At 43.8% G+C, this 23,666-nt stretch overlaps 1 protein-coding gene across 3 annotated transcripts in view; it reads right to left on the reverse strand.

Annotated features, from left to right (window-relative positions):
• The window catches only part of LOC117364589 (dynactin subunit 1-like), a 250,634-nt gene that overhangs the window by 175,080 nt on the left and 51,888 nt on the right, over nucleotides 1-23,666 (reverse strand). The window lies entirely within an intron of this gene.

Raw genomic sequence — 23,666 nt, forward strand, 5'->3', positions numbered from 1 at the left:
AAAACAACAACAAAAATAAATGACAAAACAGTAGAATAAAATTGCAGTGCAGAGAGGAGAACAAAGGCAGGGCTGGCTCAAGGGACTGTAGCATCTTGCCTGAGTCAACTGTTGTACTGGTGCGCTCCCCCCTCCCCCATGATCCAACAGCTACCCCTCTAATGCTGGTGTTGAAGGGTGCCAAAATCCTGAATCACTATTTGGCAGCTTTCCCACCCTACCTGCAGTGGGGAAGGAAGAAAGAGGGAGAGATGCTGGACTGGGATTTTGGCTCCCTGAGTCAGGGCCTCACCTGGTCCATAGGCTGAGCTGGCTCTGAACAAGGGTGATAACCAGATTATCCCAGGACAAGCAGGCAGCATATTCTCAACAAGTGGGTGGCATCATCCATGGAGCCACGTAGTGGACAGCCTCGCAAGATGAGTATTCCCTATGTTTGGAGGCACGCTTGGATGGAGGTCTCGTAGAGACTGGCACGACTGCACTCGTTGCCTGGATTGCCTGAGACTCAGCTGGAGGCTTCTTAGGTAGCGTACCTGTGGAAGGAAGAGGAGACTTGCCTGAGGACAGAACCTTAAGAGGCACAGCAGACGAGGCCTTCGAGGTCGAGGGCGACTTGCTAAGAACTGAGGACATTGCTGCACCTAGTAGACCAGATCCATTGGTCTCGGTGCCTGTCTTCGAGGACATGCTGAAAGCCATATTGACCACGCAGATTACCTCGGTCTTGGCCCAGCTTGCTCCCACCTCGAATCTGCTCCCTGCAAACAAGCCTGAGAATACTATCGAGGCACCTCGACACAAGCCTCGTCGGTCTCGACCATTGTCCTTCAGTGACTCCTCGCCTTGTCCTTCCAGGTCCGAGTCTCCAGCTATTCCTTCTGTTGGTGAAGAGGAGACAAACTTTGATCGAGGCATCAGTCAAAGCATACCTGGTCTTCGAGGAAACTGGCTTCCAATAAGAGTAAAGAGCCTCAGAGGGGTACAGAGTCTCCTATGCCTCGATTGTCAAGGCCCATCGAGACCCCTTCGAAGCCCAGGCATAGGTCTCAACCTCTGAAGCCTTCAACACCTCCTGCTTCTCCACCTTGAGGCACTTCCAGGTGAAGGACTCTTCCCTCGGGTAAGAGGCACGAGTTGAGACTCTCAATCCCTCGTACCCCTGGGACTTCTCCATTGAAGCTTCTGAAATGTAAGCACTTTCTGACTCCGCCTATATCACACAGTGGAGCTTCTTCTGTGACTCTTATGTTGGATACAGACATGCCTTTTCAATACTCCAGAGAAGCTTCTTCATTCTACTCAGCGGCACCTAGGTCTTGCTCCTCTTCGCCTCCTGAGGAGTCTTCGGCCTCAAAATTAACATCTTTTTCAAGATTCATCTTTGATATGAGAAAGGCTCTTCAGCTTGATCTTCAGTCTGAGTATAAGTATACTCCTGAATATTTGGCCAAAATGGAGCTGCCTCATCCGCCAAAGGAAACCTTGAGATTTCCCATGAATCCTGTGTTGAAACAAACTTTTCTCAGGAATCTCGAGACTCCTTATTCAATTCCAGCTATTCCCTCTACAATGGAATCTCGTTACCGTACAGTTCCTTGCAAGGGGTTTGAGAAGCCACAATTGTCTCACCAATCCTTTGTGGTGGAATCATCTCTTAAAAATCTAATCCCACCAAGGTCTGTGCTGCAGTACCTTCAGGCAGGAAGGGACGCACCATGGATAAATTTGGACGCCATTTTTATCAAAATTCCATGATGGCGAATAGAATCCTGAATTACAACTTCAACTTTACTTCTTACTTAAAATATTGCATTAAAACCATGCCCTACTTTTTTCCAGATTTGGCTGTGCATCGTCTACCGGTGTTTCAACAACTTCAGCAGACCCTTTCACATATTCGTCTTTTCATGCTCCAAGCCACTTATGATGCCTTCGAGATGTCCTCTAAGGTCACTGCCTTTGCTGTGGCAATGCGCCATCTGGCTTGGCTACGTATTGTGGACATGGATCCCAACTTGCAAGACCATCTAGTTAATTTATCTTACCAGGGTAATGAGCTCTTTGACCATTCCATCGAGGCTGCTACCAAGCGTCTGTCTGAACATGAGCAGTCATTTGCTTCTTTGGTGCGGCCTAAGGCTAAACCTCCAGCTGCTAAGCCTTATAAGCCATCTCTACGTCGTTACCCTCAAAAGTCTACTCCGGCTTTTTCAAGGCCTCTGGCTAGAAGACAACAGCAGCAACAACGTCCACAAAAACCTCAGACCCCTGCTGCAGCTAAGCCGGCACAGTCTTTTTGACAATCTAAATCTGAGCATAATGTCCACCTAAATCCATCAGACTTCTCTCTTACTCAAGGAGGTCGGCTCCATCACTTTTACCAACAGTGGGAGCAAATTACATCAGACCTCTGGGTTCTCACCGTCATTCGGGAGGGCTACTCACTTCAATTCCTTCAAGTGCCACCAGATCTCCTTCCAAGAGAGTTTCCTTCCAGTTTGTCACAACTTCCCCTTCTTCAGGAGGTTCAGGCTCTTCTTCACCTTCGAGCTGTCGAGAAGGTTCCCATGAACCAAAGGGACAAGGATTTTTATTCCTGTTATGTTCTAGTCCCAAAGAATACGGGGGATTTGCGACCTATTCTGGATCTCAAAGCCCTCAACAAATTTCTTGTCAAAGAAAAGTTTCAGATGATCTTTCTTCCAACACTGTACCCCCTGATGGATTAAGGGGATTGGCTATGCACTCTAGATCTCAAAGAGGCTTACACTCATATTCCGATTCTTGCAGCCTCTTGCAGATTCCTGAGATTTTGGGTGGGGAATCTCCATCTTCAATAATGAGTTCTTCCTTTCAGACTCGCCTCATCCCCAGGGTCTTCACCAAGTGCCTGGTTGTGGTAGCCGCAGCCCTGCGGACGCAGGGTCTTCAGGTTTTTCCATTCCTGGACGACTGGCTCAAAGTTTTGTCTCAACAGGGGGTTATTGTAATGACCCAAGGGACTATTACATTTCTCCAAAGTCTGGGGTTCGAAATCAATTTTCCAAAATCTCAGTTACATCTCTCCCAAATTCTACAGTTTATTGGAGCCTTACTGGACAATGTTCAACTCAGAGCATTCCTGCCTCAATCACGTCAGGACACTCTCATACACCTTTGCCAACAAATGTCTTCCCTCTCATCAATCTCGGCAAGACAAATGATGGTTCTTCTTGGTCACATGGCTTCTACAGTTCATGTGACTCCTTTTGCCAGACTTCACCTCAGAATTCCTCAGTGGACCCTGGTGTCTCAGTGGTAGCAAGCTTACGACCCACTCTTTCGACACATTACAGTAACCCCTTCGTTGAGACAGTCTCTTCACTGGTGGATACTCTCTTCCAATCTTTCCAGAGATTTGCTATTCCACACCCCCCCTCATCAGAAGATTCTCACAACAGATTCTTCAACCTACGCTTGTGGGGGATCATCTCGATTGGTCTCCGTACTCAAGGCCACTGGTCCAGCATGGATCGTAAATGTCACATCAATCTGTTGGAACTCAGAGTGATCTTCAATGCTCTCAAAGCTTTTCAATATCTTCTTCAAAACCACGTAGTCCTTGTTCGCACAGACAACCAAGTCGCCAAGCCCTATGTCAACAAGCAGGGAAGCACAGGCTCTCTCCCTCTGTGTCAAGAAACTCTGAAACTTTGGAATTGGGCAGTTCTTCACAACATCTTCCTTAGAGCTGTCTACACTGAAGGGCAGCAAAACTGTTTGGCGGACAAATTGAGTCGTCTTTTACAACCTCACGAGTGGATACTCAATTCCTCGCCTCTACGTCAAGTGTTTGCTCAATGGGGGACTCCTCAGATAGACCTCTTTGCGTCTCCCCACAACAACAAGCTGCCTCGGTTCTGCTTCAGGATATACTCTCATCATTGCCTTGAGGCAGATGCTTTCCTTATGGAATGGACGAATCAGTTTCTCTATGCGTTCCCTCCATTCCCTCTGATTCTCAAGACTCATGTCAAACTCAAGACGGAACATGCCACCATGATTCTGATAGCTCCTAGGTGGCCCAGACAACCATGGTACTCCCTTCTATTTTAACTCAGCACCAGGGAGCCTCTACTTCTACCAGTATTTCCCTTTCTGCTTACAGAGTCAAGGATCTCTGCTTCATCTCAGTCTCTACACTTAACAGCTTGGTACCTCTCAGCCTAACTGCCACTCTACAGTTCTCTCAATCTGTTCAAGACATTCTAGAGGCTTCCAGAAAGCCATCCACTAGGCAGTGTTACAACCAGAAATGGACTAGATTTTCTACTTGGTGTGCTATTCATCACAAGGAGCCGTTGTCTACCTCCTTGTCTTCAGTTTTGGATTACCTGCTACACTTATCTCAATCTGGACTCAAATCCACATCTATTCAAGTCCACCTCAGTGCCATTGCTGCTTTTCATCAGCCTATTGAAGGGGAACCTCTCTCTGCTCATCCTGTGGTTTCCAGATTTATGAAAGGACTTTGCAATGTCAATCCACTTCTCAAGCCGCCTCCGGTGGTTTGGGACCTCAATCTGGTTCTTATTCATTTGATGAAACCTCCATTCGAGCCAATAGATTCGGCTCATCTTAAATATCTTACTTGGAAAGTAGTTTTTCTCATTGCACTCACCTCTGCTAGATGTGTCAGTGAACTCCAAGCTTTAGTGGCAGATCCACCTTTTACAGTATTCCATCATGACAAGGTGGTCCTTCGTACTCATCCAAAATTCTTACCTAAAGTGGTTTCAGAATTTCATCTCCAAAGCCTCATTCTCATTCTGGAGAAATAGCGCTTCATTGTCTGGATTGTAAATGTGCTTTAGCTTTCTACTTGCAATGCACTCAACCTCACAGAATTGCTCTTCAACTTTTCATCTCCTTCGATCCAAATAAGTTGGGGCATCCTGTTTCCAAGTGAACCATCTTCAACTGGATGGCTGCTTGCATCTCTTTCTGCTTTGCTCAGGCTGGTCTCCCTCTGCAGGGTTGAGTCACGGGCCATAAAGTTAGAGCGATGGCAGCGTCTATAGCTTTCCTCAGATCAACTCCTATTGAGGAAATCTGCAAGGCTGCCACTTGGTCCTCGGTTCATACATTCACCTCTCATTATTGTCTGGATACTTTTTACAGAAGGGACGGCCATTTTGGCCAGTCAGTTTTACAACATTTATTCTCCTAAATTGCCGACACTCCCACCATCCCATTCTGGTTAGCTCGGAGGTCACCCACATGTTGAGAATATTCTGCCTGCTTGTTCTGGGAAAAGCACAGTTACTTACCGTAACAGTTGTTATCCAGGGACAGCAGGCAGATATTCTCACAAGGCTTCTTAGTTATCTGAATTGAGGACATGCTGAGGAGACGCGCGACCTGACTTGGGCGGGAAGGCACTTGCGCATGCACGGTGCAGCACTCGCGAACTCTTAAAAGATCTTCAAGCAAGTCTGCTTGCAAGGCTGTCTGCTACGGGGCTCCATGGATGACGTCACCCACATGTTGAGAATATTTGCCTGCTGTCCCTGGATAACAACTTCTTTTTGGTACTATACTTTCTTGGTATTGTCGCTGGTATTTCTAGCCTGATACAGGATGCAACTTATATTACTGTGACAGCTGCCACTTTTCCTTTTTCCCCCAGAGTTGTTCCAGCTCATTCTTTTGTGGGCACTCTTTAATTTTCTCTGTTAGTTTTGGGAAATGTGCATCTCTGATATCTTTGGGGTCAGTAGTTAAAGCGATTTAACCAGCTGGAAGCAGGTCTTGGCCAGTTAAATTACTTGTGCTGGGTTATCCATTGATATTTAGCCAAACATAACAGGTTACTGCTGCTGAATATCACCACAGGCCACTAAAATGAAAACCGGCTATTATGGGTAAGTCAGAAGCTAAGAAAGCAAGTTCCGTCTGGCAACCTGTCAAAGTGTTTTGGTTATGGCTGCCAGAAGACTAAGTCTAGGCCACTACACTTATGGTGGAATATGTGCGTCTTCCAAAAAATGCCCAAATCACACTGTAGCTCATATAGGTGACACCAGCAGGCATAAAGGCTATTGGTGCGGTGTACAGTTGGGTCTAGTAAGTTTGGGGTGAGTTTTGGAAGGCCCACCATACACTAAAAGGGGCTTAAGGTGAGATGTGTACCTGGGTCTTTTTTAATGCAAATTTCACTGCAGTGCCCCCTAGGGTGCCCCACTGCTCTACAGGGGTGTCTGTGTGGTCAATCTACTAAAAATGCTGGCCCTTCCTACATCCGAATGATTTGTTTTGTGCATTTCTGTTTTGGGGGTTCAAAAAGATAGATGCACTGACAGGCCCATCTGAGAAATGGTCAGTTCATTACTGGATTTTTGTATGCGTTCCACAAAATGTCCAAACTCTGATAAAGACGTCATATTGAAAACGCCTTCCTTTATATAGCACCTTAAGAATAGTGATCAAAAGCCAAATATTAAGTCCATAATTAGTCATAAAAAAAAACCCCCTTCTCTCAATAGACTCCATTGATCAGCAGTAATCTTGTGAAGCATTACAAGACAATATTGTGCCAAACATGCCTGTTTAATAGTGTGGTCAGTGTCAGTGGTGTAAAACTGCACTGTAGGGTTCTTGCTGGACTGATCATCAAATAGGCAGACTGATTCGAGTTAGATCTGCTACCTCCTGAACAAGTGCCCTTGCAATGGTGTTTGTGGGAAGAAATAGTGTCTGGTGCATTTGGCACAGGCAATGAAATTATATCAGCCATCCAGGTCTTTGAGATCTGAGGGAATGATGCGATTATGTACAAATGAATTCCTTAATGTTCATTATGAGAGCACAAGAACGTCAGTAATCTCGATAGCAGAGGTATCTCTATGGAATAATCTGAAGCAGTGGCGTACCAAGGGCGGGGAAGGGGGGCGGACCGCCCCGGGTGCACACCCTAGGGAATCTACACAGCCGGTCGGGTCCGGCACCTCCTGCGCTACTCTACTACAGGACCTGCACCTCAGCGCGGCTGCCGTACTTATTCCGGAGCAGAGTCAGCAGCTACACTGAAGTGCAGGAAGGTCTTGCGATGACTGCGTCTGCTGCCTCTGCTCCGGAAGATATAAGTGACATTGGAGGGGGTGGACAGGCAGCAGCAGTCATCATGGGACCTTTCCGCAACTCCCTGCGTCTGCTGGTCCACCCCCTCCTACGTCACTTACGTTTTCCGGAGCAGAGCAGGCAGACGCAGTCATCGTGGAGCCTTGCTGGTTTGGAGGGAGAGAGAAAGGAGCATAGAAGGGTGGTAGAGGGAGAGAAAGGGGGCAGGGTGGTATGGAAGGGTGGTGGAGGGAGAGAAAGGGGGCATGTGCTGATAGAGTTGGCGTGCAGGGAAAGGGGAGAGAGACATAAATGGGAAGGATACTGGATGGAATTGGATTGGAGGGAAAGAAAGGGGGCAGATGCTGATGGAAGTGGGGGGAAGGGAGAGGAGAGTGTGAAATGGTAGACCATAGGGGTTGTAGGAGAGGGAAGGGAAGAAGAGAAGAGAGATACCATGACATTGGAGGAGGGAAGGGAAGAAGATGGATGCCAGACCAATGGGGGTGAAGGGACAGAAGATGCCATGTAGAAGGGGCAGAGAGAAGGGTAGACAGTGGATGAAATAAAGAGTGACAAGAAGATGAGGAAAGCAGAAACCAGAGAAGACAAGGTAGAAAAAAATTTTCTATTTATTAATTTTTTTGCTTTAGGGAAGATGCATCGCTGTTTCTGTGGTGTTGCATTATATGCAGAGTCCATCTTATTGGTGGTTCAATTTAACTTTTATCTACGTATTTCTATTTTATCGCCCCTTTTACAAAACCGTAGAGCATTTTTTAGTGCCGGCCGTAGTAGTAACAGCTCAAATGTTCAGAATTCTATGAGCCGTAGCTAAAAATCAGTTTTGTAAAAGGGGGAGGGATTAGTTTGTGATTACATATTCCATACTAGGCAAAGGTGTTTTCTGTGTTCTGTAAAGACATGGTTTTCTGTTAGGATTGACTGTGCAGGATTTATTTGTACAAATCTGGCTTATTTAGTTTTAAAATGGGTGTATTGATGTTGTACTGCTCACTGCAGTATGTAAGATGCTGCCTTTTCCTAGGAACACTCTTGTGTGGATTGTTACTAAAAATCATGTTTTTCATACAGATGGGGGGGAGGGGGTGAAAAAATGATGGATCCCGGGTGTCACATATGTTAAGTATGCCACTGTTCTGAAGGGATCCTTGAGATTACATATGGATAAGCAAAAATTCAAGAAGGTTCTTAAAACAACATTGTTTATTGAAGCCTTCGCTAACTGAATAATCGTGTAGTATGAGAACACTGGAAATGTACTGTCTGATTATGTACTTGTCATGTTATATTTATTTATGATTATATTTTGTAAACTGCTTAGGTCTAAATGGGTGAGAAAATTTTTAAATCTAATATAATAAAACCCTAAGCGTGCATGCGCACTCTTACCTGCATGGTTCCGTTTTCCATGATCTGTAGGTCCCTGGCAGGCAAGAGTGCGCATGCGCACTTCGACTCCCTCCCTCCCTCTAAGTTCGCTGCCGTCTTCGCCCCTCCCCCACGTGCACCCTTTCCCGGCACACAAGAACCCCCCATTGACCCTCCCACCGCGAGACGCACAAGCCTCCAGGTTCCAGCAGAGGCCTCCATCACACTAAAGACGCTGCTTCGCGGCCTTCCCATGCTCTGATTTTCTCTGCCGCACCTCTGATTACATCAGAGACGCCGGCAGAGGAATTCAGAGCATAAGAAGGCTGCGAAGCAGCGTCTTTAGTGTGATGCGGCTGCTGCTGGAGCCAGTAGGTTTGACGGTCATCTCACGGTGGAGGGTCAGTGGGGTCAGCTGCACGGCATCGATAGTGGTGAGGGGGGGAGAGGGTTCTACTGCACAGGGGGATGGCTGGCAGGCAGGTTGACTTCGGAGGGTGCGGGAGGGACAAAGTATGGAAGGCAGTGAGGAGGAGCAGGGAAGAGGTGCTGCTGGACCAGGGGAGCAGGGAAGAGGTGCTGCTGGACCAGGGGAGCAGGAAGAGGGACGGGGGAGCAGGGAAGAAGTGCTGCTGCACAGGGAAGTGGGTTGGAGGGAGGGAAATGCTGCTGCAGCACAAGAAAATGGAGGGGGAGGGTATGCTTCTGCTGCTACTGCACAGGGAAGTAGAGTGGGGAGGGAAATGCTGCTGGTGAGAAAAGGGGGCTGGGGCGGGTAAAAATGGGTTTGGAGCTGGGGCTGAAAAAAGGGGACATGTGAGGGAAGGAGGCTTTACTAGCACCCGTTAACGTAACGGGCTTAAACACTAGTAAATAAATAATGGAGCATAAATCAAAGATTGTTACTTTGAATATACATGCTCCATTAGTACAGCCCTGGTTAGAAAAAGGCCATACTACTGATGAAATTAGGTGGAGAGTTAGCAATATGGTGAGAGTTGAGTGGGAGGGTGGTAACTATGAATTCCATTCCAAACTTTCTGAGAGAGATCACATCTCAAGCCACTTTTAAGTCCCAATTTAAATCTTTCTTGTTCAAAGAGGCTTATGGACTATGATCGTCCTTATAAGGATGTTCCTTTTTTTTTCCCCCTTCCCTCTTGTTTTTCCCATTACCCCGGTTTCTTTAATATTATTGTAACTTTATCCCTGCCTGCCCTAATTATTACTTCTGAGGGTAACATATTCTATCTATTTGTACCTGTTTATACAGATTATGTATACATTTATAGCATATTTTTATCTGTTTTTATTTTAATTGAACTGTGCCTAGGCGGTATATCAAATTTTTAAATAAGCTTGAAATTTGAAAGACTGCTGAGTTATAGGAAAAGCAATGAATTTATATATTAAATACAGTGACACCATTCAGCCTTAATGCTGAGATCAAATGGATGCTGCTAGTTTGAAGAACAAGGGCTCTGTGATTGGCTGAGCTGTGAATATGTGATTTTGTTCTGCTTTATTTAAAGGCTTAAGAATAAAACTGCTGCTCGAGCCACACTTATTCACATTTCCTTTAACAAAATTCCTCATAAACTAATATGATAAAAGAATATCATAGTGATTCCCGGATGTGACGAAAGACGCTTTGAAAGTTGAAGTGGGGGCCAAGAGTTTGGATTGTTCAATCCGGTCATTGAACAGACGGTTCACTAAAAGGGTTAACTATAGTGTTCCCAAAGAAGCTCTATGTCATAATGAGAGAGCGAAATGTAGATCTTCCGTCGAGATGGCTGTGTAGTATTCACAAGCTAAGTACTACTATTACAAAGATATAAGAAGATTCTTGCAATAAATAGCTATAGTAAATAATTTAAATGAAGGTTGAAATAAAAATTTTAGAAAAAATAACAATAATAAAAGAATAAAAGGACCGATGATAGCTCACATCAAGGGTGCATGCCAAAAAGCATACTAATGGCATTGCAGCCATGAGCGCTTGAGTTCCACTATGATATTCTTTTATCATATTAGTTTATGAGGAATTTTGTTAAAGGAAATGTGAATAAGTGTGACTCGAGCAGCAGCCTATATATTTGGTGATAATTCAGTGCTGTGCACAAGATATTTTTGAAGGATTCCCCACTATTAAGAATAAAACTGCCACCATCTTGGGGAGAGATCGCAATGAGATGGCTGGCAAATGTGTTTAAAGTAGGAAGAGATGCTGGATCTGCTACTGTTGTAATTAACTGAATAATTGTATGTGGGGGAAAAGTAATTGAATGCAAGTTATATCTTGCAGGGGACATGCCTTGAAACAGATGATGGGCGAAACATGGTAACATGGCGGAAGGCTCCATCTACTTTATTCAGGATTTAAGATGAGTATTTGATTATAATTTTAAGATTTCCTAAGAAAGATGTGTGTGTATTAAATGTTGAAGTAGAGTGCTGTCAAAATATGGACTTATGACTAATTTGGCTGACTAAATCTCAGTTTTGACAATTGAAGTCTTCTGAGGGTTGCCACCGAGGTCCTTTATATATATTCCTAAGTGATAAAGTGGGAGGACTGTGTTTATAAGTGGGTTGCATATACGAGGGTGGATTGAAAGAAGTTCAGTAAAAAAAACAAAACCACAAGTTAAATAAATACTTTCTTTTAAAAAAGTTATATTTCTCAACATCGTCTCCATCGCAGCCTGTACACTTAGGGCTCATTTTACAAAGCTGCGCTAGTGATTATAGCGCACGCTTAGTGCGCGCTACATTGTCTCGCATGCTACATGCTAACGCCTCCATAGCGGGGTTAGCGTGTGCTAAAAACGCTAGCGCAGCTTAGTAAAGGAACCCTTAGTCCAGTGAATGTCCAGTTTTTCCATCCTGTCGGAAAAATAGGTTTTATCAAATTTTGAAAAATATTTAACTTGCTTTTTTTTTTTAACTGAACTTTTCAAACTGCCCTTGTACTTAGAACACAGCCCTCAGCTTTAGTGCCAGGGGGCTAAAAAAAAAAAAGGTGTGTAGGTTTTACGGTAATCAAAACATGGCAATTAGTCTTTTCTTGGTCTTAGTCCATGCAGATTTATCTAACAAATATTCATTCATTGAAGACATCTTGAAAATCAGGCTCTTGAACTGAGAACCCTGAGGCTAGAGGTAACAAGACTTTATGGCGGCTAATAATGCCGTGAGCCCTCGATTTTAAACTGGGTTTAAAAACAACTCCTGTATGAGAACTGAGGATCCATTTCAGTGATTGTGGCTTTCTTTCATGTTTGCACTTTCCCCCTTCTGTCTTTGTTTGGTGACTGAGGCAGAAATGACATCAGCAAGGCTACATGGGGCCCCCACTACACTCAGCTACTGAAGGAATTGTACCCCCTCTTCTCCCCAGCCATTAGGAACCCACAGGACCTCCATTCACAGGGAGGCTCCCTGCAGCCAGCTATATGGATATGTGAAAAATTAGACATCCACTTCCATTGCGCTCCATTCCTGCATTTTGTGAAAAGTCTTTCTGGAGGATCTAATGACAAATACTTCCAGGGAGAAGCAATTAAAAAAGAAATGAAATGCAGAATTTAGTGGGTCATTAACCAAATGTTTAAAGGATTTTGACTTTGGAGAGAATGATTTCGCAGGACTCTAATCGGCTTTGGATATCATACATTGTTAATTGCTGTCACTAAGGGCTGGAGGCAATGCTCACACAGAAAAAAAAAACTGTTCAGTGCTCCCTGCTGTACGTAATATGCAAGTGCAATATGTAATCTTAATTCATACAGCCAGATGGAATATGAGGGAGGGAGGGAGGGAGGGAGAGAGGTTGAATAAAGAAATATTTTCTCTGGTTTGTTTACTCATGCCCCCTACTCCTAGTATTTTGGGAAAGAATATACAAGCGACTCAAATCTATCCTTTCCACTTCACTCAGTATTTTATAGACCTCTATCATATCTTCCCTCAGCCGTCTCTTCTCCAAGCTGAAGAGCCGCTAACTGCTTTAGCCTTTCCTTATATGGAAGTTGTCCCATCCCTTTAATCATTTTCTTAGCCCTTTTCTAATTCCACTATATCTTTTTTGAGATACGGTGACCAGAATTGCACACAGTATTGGAGGTGCGGCCATATCATACAGCGACACAAAGGCATGATAACATTTTCATCTTTGTTTTCCATTCCTTTCCTGATAATTCCTAACATTCTATTTGCTTTCTTAGCTACCACTGCCGCACACCGAGCTGAGGGTTTTAATGTATCCTCAACGATGACACCTAGATCCTCTATCTGGGCAGTGACTCCTAACGTGAAACCCTGCATCACATAGCTATAGTTTGGGTTCCTCTTTCCCACATGCATCACTCTGCACTTGGTCACATTAAGGGCTCCTTTTACGAAGCCGCGTTAGCGGCTTTAGCGTGCGTGACTCTTAATCACGTGCTAACCCCTGCGCTAGCCAAAAAACTACCGCCTGCTCATGAGGAGGCGGTAGCGGCTAGCGCATCAGGCGGTTTAGCGCACGCTATTGTGCGCGCATTAAACCGCTAACGTGGCTTCGTAAAAGGAGCCCTAAATGTCATCTGCCATTTTACTGCCCAGTCTTCCAGTGTCATATGGTCCTCTTGCAATTTTTCAGAATCCTCTTGCAATTTAACAACTTCAAACAACTTTGTGTCATCACAAATTTAACTATCTCACTAGTTATTCCCATCTCTAGATCATTGATAAATATGTTAAAACGCAGCGGTCTCAGCACAGACTCCTGGGGAACCCCACTGTTTACTATTCTTCTTTTACCAAAAAAGCTTTGCAACTGAAATAAGTGAAAAAGACAGCAGTGCTGGATCAATTCTTGTCGTGGAAAGGAGGAAAAGCCTCAGAAGAGCTCTTCTCTAACTTGAGAGGGCAAGTCACATCATTGGCAAAAAAACCTCCTTCTACTCCTCATACTGTTAGCCATATCATTAATAGCACTCAAACAGCAAAAATCATCATTAGTGTATAAATTACTGTTGGTGTAAGTTAAAGCAATGTCTCAAACACAAAAACACTTTTAATATGGAACTATAGAACTTCTCTTTACAGCATGTCCAGCTCAAGGTATGACCAGGCAAAGCTCCTGCCCCCAAAACCAATGAAGGCCCAACCGTTTCGCCTCACGGCTGTGTCAGGGAAAAGGGGAAGTAGAGCTTTTTAATTTGGTACAAGCGTGCTCAATGTGGCCCGTGCAGCCCACTATTTACCCTTCTCCTTTGAGAATATTGACCATTTAAACCTACTCTCTCTTTTCTACCTTTCAGCCAGTTCTTAATCCATAATAAGACATTACCTCCTATCCCATGACTCTCTAATTTCCTCAGAAGTCTTTCATGAGGTTCTTTGTCAAATGCCTTTTTGAAAATCCAAATACACAATATCAACTGGCTCACCTTTATTCACAAGTTCATTCACCCCTTCAAAGAAATGCGGTAGATTGGTGAGGCAAGATTTCCCTTAACTAAATTCATGCAATATGGTTTAATGTAAAAACTAAAGCAGACCGTGGACACACAAAACTCAAAGTCTCAGGTTTCAAGCATGCTGACTTCAGTAAAATGAGAGCATTCCTGAGGAAAGAACTGATGGGATGGGAGGATATATGAGAAATGGCAAGACGCTGAAAAGAGCTATTAAAAATGGCAACTGAACTCTGTAAGGAAAGTTAATACAAGCATTTTAGTTTCTGGCTCCATTCCATTGTTCTTTAAATATTATTTACTTTTTATCACAGCAATGCATCAAATAACGATCAAAATCCCTAAAGTGAAGGATATGCATGTTAGTTTTGCAATTCTCCTATGGAAACTCTCCTGTAGATAGGACTCTCTCAGAAGCTGGAGCAGGGAGACCAGCATGCAATGAGTGACCAACGTGCCACAATACAAAAAAGGTGGTGAGAGGCATTGAGAAATAATGAGGCAGGATGGTTTGTGGGACTAGTTCATGCCAAACACAGATTCAACTAAAGTCACAAACGTGCACCACCTTTTTAGGTTTTGCTCCGCGCTGCAAAAAGGGCAAAGAGAACAGAGGTTAAGAGTCTAAACAGTATGATCAATGGTTATGCTAGAAAAAGGTTTACCCCTGGTATAAGTTGCATCAATAAAATATCAGAAACATTTTGTCAGAAAAGCAAAGAATATCTGTGCCTACCTTGGTTGTATAGCAGCATCCTGAGAACCAGGGGAACTGGGTTTGATTTCTGTTGCAGTTCCTTGTGACTCTGCGCAAGTCACTTAACTCTCCAGTATCTCAGGTAAAATAATATTAGGGGCATTTTCGATAGGACATCTAAGTCTAATTTGGATGTTTTGGAAAAAAGGAGGGACAGTAGAGAAAATGTCCATTTTCAAAACAGCCAGATGTCTTATATTTTTGAAAATGACCTATGTAGATGTTTTGGTTCTTAGTACATCTATCTTTTTTGGGCCATTTTCAAAAATAAAAACATCCACATGAAAAATGCACAAAAGTAAGGGCTCCTTTTACAAAAAGGTACGCTAGCGTTTTTAGCGCACGCACCGGATTAACGCGCGCTACCCAAAAACTACCGCCTGATCAAGTGGAGGCGGTAGTGGCTAGTGCATGGGGCATTTTAGCATGCGCTATTTCGTACATTAAGGCCCTAACGCACCTTTGTAAAAGGAGCCCTAAGTGTTGCAGACATACCCAACTACCTTGTCTGAATGCAGCAGGGGAATTCCTATCAGCTGAGCCAGTTTCAGGGATTCCTGCTGGCTCAGCTGATGGGGATTCCCCCTGCTAGGATCAGCTGAACTGGCAGGGAGATTTCTCTCTTCCTCCCTCCCTCCCAGGCAATAATCCCCTCCAGTGTACCTCCAAACTAACCAAAATAAAAAAAGAGCTGCTGAGCCCTACACCCCTCCCCCCAACATCCCTCCGACATCCCCGGACCCCCGACATCCACCTTCACTAATATTACCTCTACAGAATTGCTTCACTCCACTCGTGCGCTGCGATACTCAAGAAAACAGAAGGGAGGTGGGACTGGAACCAATGAAGGAACTCAAGAGAACAAGCGTACCCTAAGCACAAATAAAAAAGCCCAAAACAGAAAACTATTACTGTTGGGGGATTCCATTATCAGAGGCATTAACCTTGGAACACAAGGCAAGGAGACCAAAATAGTGAAATGTCTTCCAGGATCCTCAGCTACCAGGAGTTTCAGGCAAATACAGACTATAATTAAGGAAGAAACTAAGGATTTTAACACTGATGTTGTTATCCATCTGGGAACAAATGACCTGGCTAACAACTCTACCCTTGCAGTACAGAAAGCTTTTCGGGAACTTGGTGAGGGCTTGAAACCTTTTGTAAAGACTAGCTTTTTCTGAAATACTGCCTGCATATGGAAAGGGAGAGCAAAGAGTGAAAAACACAGAGGACTTTAATAGATGGCTCAAAGCCTGGTGTCATCAAGAAGGCTTCAGGTACATAGGAGGATGGGGAAATACATGGAAGGACAAAAAGCTATATTGCACTGATGGGCTACATATTACTACAGCAGGAAAAAGAAACCTTGCAGAGAAATTTAGACAATATGTTTCTAGGCATTTAAACTAGAAAGTGGGGGTGGTGTATGTATGAAGGACAATTATAGAGACCACCCCCGGCAAAAGAAAAGATGTGATAGTAGTAAAGATTGCAACATAAACAATATCAGCAACTCATTTCTTAGTATTGCAACGGAAAGTGAAACGAAACAAAAATCCATACGAAAAAGGATATTACCGCTGAAAAATAGCTGGAAAGCGATGACCACAAATGCTCGCAGTCTAAGCAACAAAGTTCATGATCTGCAAGCCCTGATGTTAGAGGCAGATCTAAATATTGTCGCTATCACAGAGACATGGTTCAGTGAATCACATGGATGGGATGCAAACATACCGGGATATAATCTTTTTAGGAAGGACAGAGATGGTCAAAAAGGTGGAGGAGTAGCTCTCTATGTAAAGATCAATATCCAAGCGACCGAAATGCAAGGGACCTGGGGAGAGGAAGATGCGATATGGATCGCTCTGAAAAGAGAAGATGGAACTTCTACCTACGTGGGTGTAGTCTACAGACCTCCAATTCAATCGCAGCAAATTGATAAGGATCTGATTGTGGATATCCAAAAGTTTGGAAGGAAAGAGGAGGTTCTGCTGTTGGGAGATTTCAACCTGCCGGATGCGGACTGGATTGTTCCGTCTGCGGAATAGGAAAGAAGTAGGGAGATTGTGGATGCCTTTCAAGAGGCTCTGCTCAGACAAATGGTGACAGAACCCATAAGGGAAAAGCGATATTGGATCTGGTCCTCACAAATGGAGAGATTATCTCTAATGTTCGAGTGGGTGCTCACCTGGGAAGTAGCGATCAAACGGTTTGGTTTGATATAACGGTTAAAGTGGAGAGCGGCCGCACGATACTTAAAGTCCTAGATTTCAAACGTATGGACTTTAATTACAATGGGAGAGTACCTGAAGAAAGAGCTGTTAGGATGGCAGAACATAAGAGAAGTGGAAAGACAGTGGTCTAAGCTGAAAGGAGCAATAAAAATGGCTATGGACTTTTATGTGAAGAAAATCAATAAAAACAAGAGAAAAAGGAAGCCGATATGGTTCTCCAAACTAGTGGCAGAGAAAATAAAGGCGAAAGAGTTGGCATTCGTGAAATATTAAAAAACCCAAGAAGAGGAGTCCAGAAAGGACTACAGGGTGAAACTGAAAGAAGCCAAGAGAGAGATACATCTGGCGAAAGCACAGGTTGAAGAACAAATGGCTAAAAAACGTAAAAAAAGGGAGACAAAAATTTTTTCAGATATATTAGTGAAAGGAGGAAGATGAAAAATGGAATTGCTAAACTAAAAGATGCTGGGAACCAATATGTGGAGAGTGATGAGGAAAAAGCAAATGTGCTAAACAAATACTTCTGTGTTCACAGAAGAAAATCCTGAAGAAGGACCGATATTGTCTGGAAAAGTTACACGAGAAAATGGAGTAGATTCTGCGCCGTTCATAGAGGAGAGTGTTTATGAGCAACTTGAAAAACTGAAGGTGGATCCATCCCAGGATACTAAGGGAGCTCAGAGAGGTTCTGGCGAGTCTTATTAAAGACTTGTTCAACAAATCTCTGGAGACGGGAGTGATTCCTGGGGATTGGAGGAGAGCGGATGTGGTCCCTATTCATAAAAGTGGTCACAGGGATGAAGCAGGAAACTACAGGCCGGTGAGCCTCACTTCAGTTGTTGGAAAAATAATGGAAGTGTTGCTGAAAGAAAGGATAGTGTACTTCCTTGAATCTAATAGGTTACAGGATCCAAGGCAACATGGCTTTACAAAAGGTAGATTGTGCCAAACGAACCTGATTGAATTTTTTGATTGGGTGACCAGGGAGCTGGATCAAGGACATATACTAGATGCAATTTACTTAGATTTCAGCAAAGCCTTTGATACAGTTCCTCATAGGAGGCTGTTGAACAAACCTGAAGGGCTGAAGTTAGGCCCCAAAGTGGTGAACTGGGTTAGAAACTGGCTGTTGGACAGACGCCAGAGGGTGGTGGTTAATGGAAGTCGCTCGGAGGAAGGATAGGTGAGTAATGGAGTCCCTCAGGGTTCGGTGCTGGGGCCGATCCTGTTCAATATGCTTGTGAGTGACATTGCTGAAGGGTTAGAAGGAAAAGTGTGCCTTTTTGCAGATGATACCTAGATTTATAACAGAGTAGACACTGAAGAGGGAGTGGAAAATATGAAAAAGGATCTGCAAAAGTTAGAGGAATGGTCTAATGCCTGGAAACTAAAATTCAATGCAAAGAAATGCAGAGTAATGTGTTTGAGGATTAATAATCGGAAGGAACCGTATATGCTGGGAGGAGAGAAGCTGATATGCACGGACGGGGAGAGGGACCTTGGGGTGATAGTGTCCGAAGATCTAAAGGTGAAAAAACAGTGTGACAAGGCAGTGGCTGCTGCCAGAAGGATGCTGGGCTGTATAAAGTGAGGCGTAGTCAGTAGAAGAAAGATGCTCCTGTACAGGTCATTGGTAAGGCCCCACTTGGAGTATTGTGTTCAGTTTTGGAGACCGTATCTGGTGAAGGACGTAAGAAGACTTGAAGTGGTCCAGAGGAGGGCGACAAAAATGATAGGAGGCTTGTGCCAGAAGACGTATGAGGAGAGACTGGAAGCCCTGAATATGTATACCCTAGAGGAAAGGAGGGACAGGGGAGATATGATTCAGATGTTCAAATACTTGAAGGGTATTAACGTAGAACAAAATTTTTTGCAGAGAAAGGAAAATGGTAAAACTAGAGGACATAATTTGAGGTTGAGGGGTGGTAGATTCAAAGGCAATGTTAGGAAATTCTACTTTAAGAAGAGGGTGGTGGATGCCTGGAATGTGCTCCCGAGAGAGGTGGTGGAGAGTAAAACTGTGACTGAGTTCAAAGAAGTGTGGGATGAACACAGAGGATCTAGAATCAGAAAATAATATTAAAAATTGAACTAAGGCCAGTACTGGGCAGACTTGCAGTCTGTGTCTGTATATGTATATGGTGGAGGATGGGCTGGGGAGGGCTTCAACGGCTGGGAGGGTGTAGATGGGCTGGAGTACGTTTTGACGGAGTTTGAACCCAAGCACAGTACCGGGTAGAGCTTTGGATTCTTGCCCAGAAATAGCTAAGAAGAAAAAAATTAAAAAAATTTTAATAGAGTCAGGTTGGGCAGACTGGATGGACCATGCGGGTCTTTATCTGCCGTCATCTACTATGTTACTATGTTTATTGCTTGTTAACTGTGCATATTATATGTGGAGGGGCATTTTCAAAAGGACGTCCATGTCAGAATGGAGATGTCCAACTCATAACGTATAAAATGAATGCTCATCTCAAATGTATTTTTCAAGAGGAAATATGTCAAGATTCTTTGTTCAAAAATACATGACATGAACGTCCAGCATGGACAGCCATTTTACAAACTAGAACATCCATTACATGAATGGTAAAAAAAAAACCCAGGGGCAAGGACTTCTGTCTGACAGCATTCTTAGAAGAATGGCCACACAGATTTAAAGGGTCATAGATTTGATATACTGCCTTACTTTCTTTGTCCCTAGTGGATTCACAATCTAAATTTCTGCACCTAGGGCAATGGAGGGTCAATATATATACTCGAATATAAGTCGAGACCCCATTCCCCCCATAAAGGAGGAAAAAAAAAAAAATGGTTTGACTCGAATATAAGACGGAGGTTTAATATTCAAGTGCCATGCCCTGCTAGGATCTGCACCCAGAATCCCCTCCCTGCCAAGTTCTGCACCCAGCCCTCTTCCCTCCCTGCCCTACCAGGCTCTGAACTCAGCCCCTTTTCCTGGCAAGATCTGAACCCAGCCCCCTTCCCTGCCAGGCTCTGAACCCAGCCCCCCCTCTCACTCCCTGCCAGGCTTTGCACCCTGTCCCCCCTCCCTGCCAGGCTCTGCACTCTGTCCCACCTTCCTTCCCTGTACCCTCTTCCCCCCTCTAGTTGTCTAGTGGTAGGCCAGGAGGGGCTGGAACGCAGGAGTGAGCTTTTCGAGCTCCCGCCCGGCCCTGCACCGCTCCTTGAATGGCTGCTGCGAGAGCCGCGAGTCCTGCGAGAACTGGCAGCTGCTTTTCAGGGAGCGGCACAGGGCTGGGCGGGAGCTCGAAAACCTTACTTCTGCATGCCGGCCTGGATGCACTGCTGGCTGTGAGATCGTCAGGAGGAGCTCAGTGCGGGATACACCACTGGACCACCAGGGAAAAGGTATGTGAAGGGGGGGGAGAAAGGGGGATGGGGTAAAAAATTGTTAGTATCGGCCGGGATAGGAAACGGGAGGGATCTCTCCTGTCCCGGCCTAACTGCAGGCCTGCAGCAAATCTGGGAGGGTGTCGGGTGATCCACTGGGTGATGACTCAAATATAGGATGAGAGTCCAATGTTCCCTCTAAGCTGAGCGCATGAGCGATCGCTCACTATTTTCAGGGGCGTCGCTCATACGTTTTCTCGTATCACTCAGCTCGTTTCGCGGGCGGCGGTGAGAGGAAGCGGCGGCGGTCTGCCCTGCTCGCCTTAGTGTATTTTAAAGTGGAAAGATGCAGCGGCGGCTCCTCTCAAGATCCCCAACTGCGTTGGACTTCCGACGCAGGTGGGGATTCGTGAGAGGAGCCGCTGCCACGTCTTCAGTGGCGTACCAAGGGGAGGCGGTCCGCCCCGGGTGCAGCCTTAGGGGAGGTGCACAGCCGGCCAGTAGTTTTTTTAATAACAGTTTTCCATATGCATTAAAACTACTTAACACATTAATTTACATATAGGTTAAAGCGCATTGAACTGATTTTGTGTACTGTCCCCCCTTTTACAAAACCATAGCGCTGTTTTTAGCACCTGCCATGGCAGTAACTGCTCCGATCATCATAGAATTCATAGGAGCATTAGAGCTGTTACCGCTGCAGCTGGCGTTAAAAAAACGTGCTATGGTTTTGTAAAAGGGGGGTATATTTTAAAGGCATGCTAATGAACTTATTTGACAGTAAAAGATGCACATCCCTATTCTTCTCCATGTTTCCCCTCTTAACATTTTCTTCAAAGAGGCTACCCAATCTCAGTCGTGAGGAAAGCATATTGAGGACGAGATATGCACGACATGAACTTTTTCTACAATACAAACCTCAAGCACACGAAGATAAATTGATGGTGATTTTTCCATATTCTATTAGTAGCTCCAGTAGGTGATTTTCAAATATTGGGAAGTATAATATATACACAAATGTTTTTCTGAACCCCAAATTTTTGCATTTCAATGGGGCAAAACCACTGGCATATAAACATGTTGATTACATACAAAAAATGGTTTAGTAATCCTGGACAATAACAAAAAACGAGAAAATAAATATCTTCTCAACAAATAATTCAAATGGAAAGAGGGAAAAACTGAAAAAGAGAAGGTATATACAAATGCAGTGTATATATTACTTACAATAATTTATTCAATTTGTTTCATTATTGTTTTGAGTATATTTTCTCAAAAATAAAAATCTATTGCACATATCCATAACATGATCAAAAATTAGCACTTAACTTATTGAAATCCAAATGGCTTGCACCTTAATAAAGTTCTTTTGAAGTCCTCAAATTGCCTATGTCCATCTCAAGATCAAAAGGCATTCAAAAGTATAGAAGCTTCCAATGATGTTAATTTGCTACAAGTGGCCGCTGAAAAGTTCTTAACCCAACCAACAAAGTTGGGACACTCTCCATCAAGGGCTGTATACTTAGGGCCTGATTCTCTAAAGGGCACCTCTTAGGCGCCTAATTTAATTGGCAAAATACCCTTAATAAGCTGAATAATTGCTAAAAAAATTAAATTTGGCAATATGCGCCTATCTGATTCTATAAAAGATAAGTGCTTATCACATGGTGCTTAGTTGTGCCTAACACCTAAGTAGGCGTTTCTATGTGCGGAGCATGAATCAGGGGTCTTTTTATCAAGCCATGCTAGCGGGGTTAGCACAGACATTTCATCACACGCTAACCCCCATGGCTGGCTAAAAAAGTAACGCCTGCTCAATGCAGGCATTAGCGGCTAGCGCAGCAGGCGGTTTAACGCGCCGTATTACGTGCGTTAAACCCCTACCGCAGCGCGATAAAAGGACCCCTTAGGCACCACTAAGCATGATTCTTCAAAAACATAGGTGCCTGAAATGTAGGCGTTTAAAACCCTGGCCTACATTTCAAGTTCCTAAGTTTTTACATAGGCATTGCTAGCGGCAATTCTGTAAATGGCACCTATGTGTGATTGACATGCAACTGGTGCCATTTTGTTTTGTAGGCACCAGCCAATTTAGGTCCTGTTTATAGAATCAACCCCTTAGTTCCAGTGTTTTCCACTTTTTTTGTTCCATTGGAAAAATATGAAACGACAAAAGTAATGAGACATGGGTTTACGGTTATGATGTGGAAACCAAAGCTCAGTCATCTTAATGGAGAACCAAAACATCGCAAAGACAGAAAAAAGTTCAGCAAGTTCAGTCGAACTTTAAAGTGATGTTAACAGGATTTTTTTGACAGTTGTGGCATTGTTTACTATGAATTTCTGCCACAAGGACAAAATGTCAACTAAAATTAATATCTGAAAGTGTTGAAACGACGCCGTGAGAATATTAGGTGGAAGCGGCCTGAACTTTGGGGGCAGCAGTTGTGGTTCCTGCATCACTAAACTAAACTAAACCTTAAGCTTATATACCACATCTTCTCTATAAGAATAGAGCTCGACACGGTTTACAGTAAATTAAATAAAAAATACAATAGGGATAGGGATAATACAGAAGGAAACGAAGATCACAATTTTGAAAAAAGCCAAGTTTTCAGATGTTTACGGAATGATTGAAAAGAGCCCAGATCACGCAACTGGACAGGAAAATTATTCCAGAGCTCAGTATTTTGAAAAGAAGAGACTTCCCTAATTTTCCAGTAAAGATGACGCCTTTCAGCATAGGAAAGGATAATTTAAGTTTTTGAGTGGGTCTGGTAATCTCAGATCTTGTAGACTTCCAAAATGGAGGAAGGAAGGAAAGATGCCATACAAGATCTTAAATGTAAAGCAAGCACATTTGAAATAGACTCTAGAAATAATTGGAAGCCAGTGAAGTTTTAGCAAAAGCAAAGAAACATGATCAAATTTACTTTTTGCAAAGATCAGCCTAGCCGCAATATTCTGGATCAACTGAAGTCTTTGAAGACTTTTCTTAGTCAGGCTTAAGAAGACCGCATTACAATAATCCAACCTCGAAAGAATAATTGATTATACAAGAACAGAAAAATGTTGTTGATGGAACCAGGATCTCACTTTCCTCAACATATGGAGACAAAAAAAAACATTTTTTCACCAGAGAATTAAGATGGTCATTGAAAGAAAGTGTTGAGTCTAAAATGACACCCAGGACTTTACTTGTGAATTCAATCAGTAGTGAAGATCCTGAAGGCAGTAGAATAAACAAAGGTAACTTATCTAATTTTGGGCCTAGCCAGAGTAGTTTTGTTTTAGACTCATTCAACTTCATTTGTACAGTAAGGGCCCATGATTGGAGTTTCATTATACATTCTATTATATTACCAA

The sequence above is a fragment of the Geotrypetes seraphini genome, chromosome 1 (genome assembly GCF_902459505.1).
Source record: "Geotrypetes seraphini chromosome 1, aGeoSer1.1, whole genome shotgun sequence".
Lineage (NCBI taxonomy): Eukaryota > Metazoa > Chordata > Amphibia > Gymnophiona > Dermophiidae > Geotrypetes > Geotrypetes seraphini.